Raw genomic sequence first — 7746 nt, forward strand, 5'->3', positions numbered from 1 at the left:
GCTTTAAATGCACGAAAATGTATTAACACTCCCCATAATTCTATCCAATTACTTTTGACTCAATGCTTAAAAAACTTTATTCATCAATACATGCAAAAAATCAAAACTAACACTTTTTCTCATTTGGATCCAAAGCACAAATCAGGGGCTTAAATCACTTAACCCATAATATTGACATCTAATAAGGTCTAAACTTTATCCTTTAAAGCTCGAGATCTTTACTTGATCAAATTATTGTCTGTTACCCCGAAATAAAAAACATCATGAAACTGAATGTTACAGATCTTATGTTATTAATAATATTTCACATTTTTTTGTATCAATAGAATGCCTTCATATTCTCTTTAATAACTATTTTTTATTGTTAAAATATTTAATATGTATGGGACGTGTTGTGCATAGTTTTACTTCAAATGCTTTTCAAATTAATCTAAATGACTATATAAAACCATCCATTGTTGGGTGTTTCAACTTGTTTGGACTACTTATTTATTAAGGGATCTCTAAGTAATTTCTCCCCAATGAATGATTTTGCTACGTGACAACAACACAATTTTCCTTGTCAAAACCCAATTGCCCACAAACTAGGAAAACACAATGATATTGGCTATCATTATGTGCGGAAATTTATGTCATCTTGCAAGCTATCTACACAATTTGTACCTTCTTACCTTCAACATTCTGAAATTTTCACAAAAGCTTATGAAAACCATTGTTCGAGTTCTTTCGAGACATGCTTTTCGTTAGTCCTAACCCCACAATTCGTTTGAGGGTGAAGGGGGTTAATAGGTGTGCTTTACGTGATCTCTCATGTGACACATATCGTTAGTAAAGAATGTTAGTGTATCCCACATCGGTGTGATACGGTCTTATAAGTGATTGTATATGTTGGAGCTCTACTTCTCTCTACAAATGCTCTTTTGGCGAGACAAACTTGGGATCTACATATATTTACATGGTATTGGAGCCGGCGTCATGCACCCCCATGACTCTGCACATCCATGTATATCTTCATCAAACCTCCAACTCTAAAAGAGAGTGTTAGTGTATCCTACATCGGTTTGACACAATCTTATAAATGATTATAGATGTTTGAGTTTTCCTTCTCTTCATAAAGATTTTTTTTGAAAAGACATTCTTGAGCTCTACATATATTTATAAAAATCAATATTAGTTAGATACACTTATCTTTTTTCTTTTATATATATATATATATATATATATATATATATATATATATATATATATATATATATGTATATATATAATTTTTTTACGGTTTTATATATTTGTGTGAATATCTCTATGTCATTTTCTCATAATAAATATACATTTTTATCATTTTTTTAGAATTACAAACATACACTATAACCTTTTAATAGTAAAATTGCCCACATATAATCGTGTAAAACTAAAATACTGAAGTAGTAATCATATAATAGTAAACTTACATAAACGGAGTAGTCGTCATATAATAGTAAAATTACATAAATGGTCCATATCGTCCTTACATTTTATAAGGAATTATATTTTTATTAGTTTATTCGATCAAAACAACTTTTTGCACATATATGATTAATAATTTACCACTGAAAAGCACAAGCTTAAATCATCGTTAAAGGCTACTCACATAAATACCACAATATGAAGTGTGATTACACGAAATGATCACATTTTAAGAAAAAAAATAACCACTCATTTTATAATATTAGCTTTTGTAAAACTAACTTTTTTAGAATATATATATTATTTCCTTTTCTACGAAATGATATTTTTTGTATAATGACATTTTACGATAAGAAATGGTGAATTTCTTGCTAAATGTTCAAATGTTAATATAAAACGCATCCTATTTTATTATTTTTAAATTAACACTAGATTAAATAGTTAATGACATAACCCCATGACATCAGGAATATATAAGTTAAAAAGTTATATTGACAAAGTTCTAATAAATCTATTAAAAAAATTAATGGCTGATTACGTCGTAATAACAACGTATGTGTGGATTACGTAATGAAGCGGCATAAGCTCACACATTAGTTACCTCACTTACATGACTTAATCAAAATCAGACGCACAATAAACATAATTATTCATTAATTAGTTGAAAATCAGTCCACCCGGCATCGTTTGTATTACTAATTGAAAATTAGTGGTCCTTAATCATCATAAATGTGGCGTCATCGTAATTTATCACTCTTTGTATATTTTATTACACCCAATCACACTTAAGCAAAGTGAATAAAAAGGTTATATATGTTTGTCCTTATAGAACACTAAACTGCACAAATGGTCCCTGTGGTTTGCTCAAAATTGTCACTTTGATCCAAAAAAGTTTGGACTAGTATCAGAGGTCCAAAGTTTTTATTTTGTTGCTTGTTTGGTCCAATCTTTTTTGATTTTTTTCAAAATGACGAATTTGCCCCTGTTAATATGATTTTTTTTTTCTAATTTTCAGATTTAAACAATTAAAAAATAAAATAAATCTTTCTCTCTCTCTCTCTCTCTCTCTCTTATTTATTTTTCTGATTTTCAAATTTAAAAAAAAATAAATCTCTCTCTCTCTCTCTCTCTCTCTCTCTCCCTCTCTCTGGAAAACCCTTCTTCTTCTTCGGTTATAATCGAGAAAACCTCCACTGGAGGTGGAGTTTTTTGGCTGTCAAGAGGGCAACAACCCCCTCCCGTTTTCCTTCTGCTTATCGTCTGCTTCATAGCAACCCAAATTGTTCCACCTATTGTTGTTCTATCTCCAATCTGCTTTACCCTTTCCCTTCGCATTTTCTTGAACAAAAGCCCTAATCGACAACTTAAAGCAAAAAAACAAAAACGATAAAGGCAGCGACATCAGGTTTCAACTGAGGATCTGGAGATCTTTTTTTCGACTTTAAGCATACTAAGAGGATGCTCACATTCTATTAATCTATCCACAATTCCCTCCCAAATTTCCATTTTCCCCAAATTAAAATCTGCCCTCCAATCATTTCGTTAATCCCACCACCAAAGGCCAAATCTCAACCAATATTATTTTACTCAGAAATCTCTACACATCTAAACAGACAAAATCCACCTTCTTGTTTTCTACAGCCATGACAGAGGTCCTCCATTCTACATCTTCATCTTCTTCTTCTTTGCAAACCCACCATGACACTGCATTGTTTCAGTATGTAAATAAAGAAGCAGAAGAATCCAGAGAAAGGGTTTCTAGGGTTACCGATTGCCAAGAAGATGATGATGAAGACGATGAATTAAATGTACGAAGAGAAAGGGATAATCAACAACTATCATTATTGGCACTTTTTTTTTACCCTATTCAGGAAATCTTTCTTGGTTACTGTTTCTTGCAAGACCACAACTACAGAAAAAGAAGCAAGATCTTCTTCCATGTTACCTTCTGTGACATTCCCAAATTCACGGCCAGAAAAGAACGGTTTGTTTATGCTTTGTTTTAAAAATCAGAGTAATCGTTAAAAGAAAACTGTTTCGGAATTTGTTCCCAAAACAAAATGTGATAAGAATTAATCAAAGCATTTCTTAAAAGAAATATATTTTCATTAAATAATAAAATCTCGAGATGTCATGTTCCGATCCAGACCAAAAGCATAAACAATATAAAATAGACCTTACAGCAGTTATTTACAACTATTGGTCTATTATCCAAAATCTCTCGTCAAGTCCACCAACTTATACTCTTGTGCCATTACCTGTAATGCAAAGAAAACTGAGTGGGTCAAGCTTGGGAGCCTGGTGAGCATATAGGGTTTTCAACCCACAATAATACAATTATTATATTCAATCATCCAAAAATTAACCCAATTACCCATCCCCATTATCTCATTTATTTCTTAAGAATTTATCCTAAAAATCAATTATCCTTTATTCATTTATTCCTAAGGATTGACCTAAGGAATTGACACAAAGTCCACCACTGCCAAGGTCCTCAAATTACAACCGGTAAACACCTAGTTCAACATACTTAAAGAACACCTAGTTCTAACTCTCCTAGTGAACACTTAATTCAAAACATCTGGTGAATACTTAGTTCTAAAACACTTAGTGAACACACTCAGTTCAACAACACTAAGTGAACACCTCTAGTTCAAAAATACTTAATGAACACCTTGAGTTCAAAATACCAAGTGACCACATAGAGTTCAAAAATACCTAATGAACACGTTGAGTTCAAACACCAAGTGAACACATAGAGTTCAAAAATACCTAACGAACACATAGAGTTCAAATACACCAAGTGAACACATAGAGTTCAAAATACCTAATGAACACGTTAAGTTCAAAAACACTTATTATTTCATCTCACATCAACTATTTCATCTACCCATGTTCTACCCAACATTTATCTTGTAGATATAAAATACACATACAGTTTTAATCATTTAAAACCTGTATAAAACATCAAATCCATACCCATATCAAATAAACAAAAAATATATATACCACATAACACGTATTTCATAGCAAACACTTCATATTTATGTGTTAGAAGAAAGTAACTACACACTCACCCATAACATAGATGTAATACAATCAACCAATCCTTGTATTAAAAATCGTGTTTATGAAAGGGACTATACACTCACTTGATCAGAAGATGATCAGACAACATTACGGCTCTAAAAGTAGTATCCTTCGGTGAAACAGGAATATCTTCAAACACCGAGCTTCTCGTAGGCAGAGCTTCGGCTTGGAAACTCTTTTCTTCTTAGGATCTTCAGAGCTTCGGGACTCGCTTTGGATCTCGGGATGATATCGGGGCTTCGGGGGTATAAATTGCACGTAAATCGAGGTAATACGGAGGGAGAGAGTGAGAAAGGAACAACCAAACCCGACTGCCCCTTTGATTTCTATTTATAAGGAAAAATGCTATGCTCACGCCGTGAGCCTCTTATACTCACGTCATGAGCTCGATCATCATCCAGTGCGTCATTGTAACTTGCCTGCTCACGTTGTGAGTTCTGACAGACCTCGAAGTTTGTGTTCCGAACTTCAGAAATTTATATCTTTTGCATACGAGCTCCAGTTTCGACGTTCTTTATATCCACGCGTAGGTGAGATTATGCTCTACAACTCTCGTTTAGACTTTGTCGACTAATTTTGATTTTAAGTTTTATTATATTATTTTAGTAGGCCAGGACAGGAAAACTCCGTTAGGAATTCACAACTCCTTCATCTGACGTCTGTTTACGTCTGTCTTTTTACCGTTGGACTACTATCGATGAGATCTTCGATTCTCTTTTAGACCGTTTCGGCTAGAAATCACTCGATCTCATATTCGAACTTCGAGCTGCATACTGCTAAGTTGAAACTTAGAAAAATCATATCATAACTTCCTCATACAAAGTCAGATTTGGACGTTCTTTTTATGCACGCTCTTGGTTTAACGTATTCTACGACTTTCATTTAGATTGCTAAGGCCAAATTTCACTCTAACGTAAATTCATTATTTACGTCGCGCTGTGTCGTGTTAGTTCTGTCGCGAAACTTCAACAAGTCATAACTTCTTCGTTATAACTCGGATTTTGGCGTTTTTTATATGTACGAAATCCTTGTAAGATATACTACAACTTAGTTAAGATTAATCCTTCTAAATAATCTTCCATCAAAAAGTCATTTTTGATGCTTATCGTCTCTAAATTGACTAGCCCATATCTACGGGCGTTACACCTTCGATCGGTTCAATGGGTTCTTGGGTCTTCCTGTTGAGTTTGAAAGACGAACACCCTTTCATCCTTTTCTCCCATCTATTGAAATTGAAGACCTAAGTTTACATCCTTTTAGTATGCTTAAACCAAAGTCCAATTTTGAGAAGTTCATTCAAAACGTTGATCATCTTCCGAAATCAACAACTTTTCATTCGTCCATTCATACAAGATCTGAGAGAGAGAGGTATTTTTTCTATTATAAAAATAAAATAGAAAGGATAAATTTTCTTTTTTTATTTTTCTTAATTAGAAAAGTATTTAAATAAACTAAAAATACTGGAAAAAGAAAAAATAAGGGTAAAATCGTCAATATAAAAAAGTTCAAAACAAATTGATCAAACTCGCAACAAAATGAAAAGTTTGGACTTCTGGTGGTAGTCTAAATCTTTTTGAACCAAAGTGACAATTTTCAGCTAACCATAGGGACCATTTATGCAGTTTTGTCTTATAAAAATATAATTACTAATTTAGGGTTATTCTCTGCCATCTATTGATTGTAGAGGGACTGAAAGTGTTACTCCCAAAAATGCTGGCCCATCAATTCTTATTGGTCGGGATTAACCATTGAATCCAGTCTTTTTGTGAGGCTTTCGCTTTCTATATAGAGTATACTGTATATATATTCACAGCTACATTCATATATGCAGCATATCTCTTATATATATATAAGAAGACGCACAAAGACAAATCTTTCTATAGCCAGAAAGCGAATCGGTGCTTCCAAATTCCAATAACCACGTTCCTATTTCCCCATTTCTTTACAAAATCAAAGCAAACCAGAAGACTTTTCTTCTGCTTCTTGTACCTCAGCCTATACCCACCTCAACCTATTAGATTCGACATTATTTTGGACCACAAATTGCTTTACAAATTCCAATTTCAGGTACCTTTTAACCTTTTCAGTCCTTTTCAAATCGATGAAGCCTTTTCGTGCACCTATAAATGCGACAGCAGCCTCTTTAATCACCTACAGATCAAGAAAACCATCAAGAATGAATCATGGCGGCGGTGGTGCTAAAGACCATGGTAAGGAGGGTGGTGGTGGCGGAGGAGATGAGGTCAGGTACAGGGGTGTCAGACGTCGTCCATGGGGGAAGTATGCGGCGGAGATCCGTGATCCTAATAAGCAGGGTGTTAGGGTTTGGCTTGGGACTTTTGCCACGGCGGAGGAGGCTGCCAGAGCTTATGATCGAGCAGCTTTCGATATGAGGGGTCACATGGCAGTTCTGAACTTTCCGGCGGAATACCCTCCGACATTTTCTGCTGCTGCTTACAGTGCTTCCATCAGGGCTGCCACCTCTTCGTCGTCCACCAGAGAAGTAATTGAATTTGAATGCTTGGATGATAATGTGTTAGAGGATCTTCTTGATTATGACAATGCCAAAAACAAGAAGTGAAAATTTGTAAGCTGGGATCATATAATTAAATAATTAACACATAGTTTTTTTTCAAACAAAAACTGTTGCATGGATCTTTTCTTGCAGAAATATGAGTGTGGATTGAAAGTGTTCTGATTAACAAAGTAAAATAAATGCATATATATAATGTGCGATATTAAGTATTTCCAAAATAAATATTGCTCTTATTTTCATAAGAAATGGATCAATAGACGGTGTGCACTGTGGCCCAGTGGGTTGTACTTGTTCGACTTATAGAAGTCAACGCTCAAAGATATGGATATGGAAGTTTGACTACTTTCTCGAGTCTACTAAGAATTGACTTTTTGCATACTATCGCTTCTTAATTATGTTTTTTGTGGTTTATGATTTTACATATTTTGAAAATAGCTATTGGGTTTTCCTTTTGGTACAAACTTTCGACTGATTACAAAAATAGTGGTACAACCTTTGTCCATTTTAATCTCAGTCTTTATAAAATCTTGTCTCATGTGACGAATGTAACTTTTAAGACACATTTGACCCAACTTAATGCTAAATCGCACATCTAGACAATCCACTTCAAACTCTCATCGGGGCCCATTATGTGGGGTAAATCGCACTCACAGAGTATTATCAATATTTCGAAC

General features: G+C 34.0%; 1 pseudogene; it reads left to right on the forward strand.

Moving 5' to 3' along the window:
- The first annotated feature begins 6362 nt into the window (after window positions 1–6362).
- On the forward strand, window positions 6363–7387 carry LOC145073651 (ethylene-responsive transcription factor 14 pseudogene; annotated as a pseudogene).
- Window positions 7388–7746: the final 359 nt, after the last annotated feature.

This window comes from Lactuca serriola, chromosome 9 (genome assembly GCF_051521515.1).
Source record: "Lactuca serriola cultivar US96UC23 chromosome 9, Lser_US96UC23_V15, whole genome shotgun sequence".
Lineage (NCBI taxonomy): Eukaryota > Viridiplantae > Streptophyta > Magnoliopsida > Asterales > Asteraceae > Lactuca > Lactuca serriola.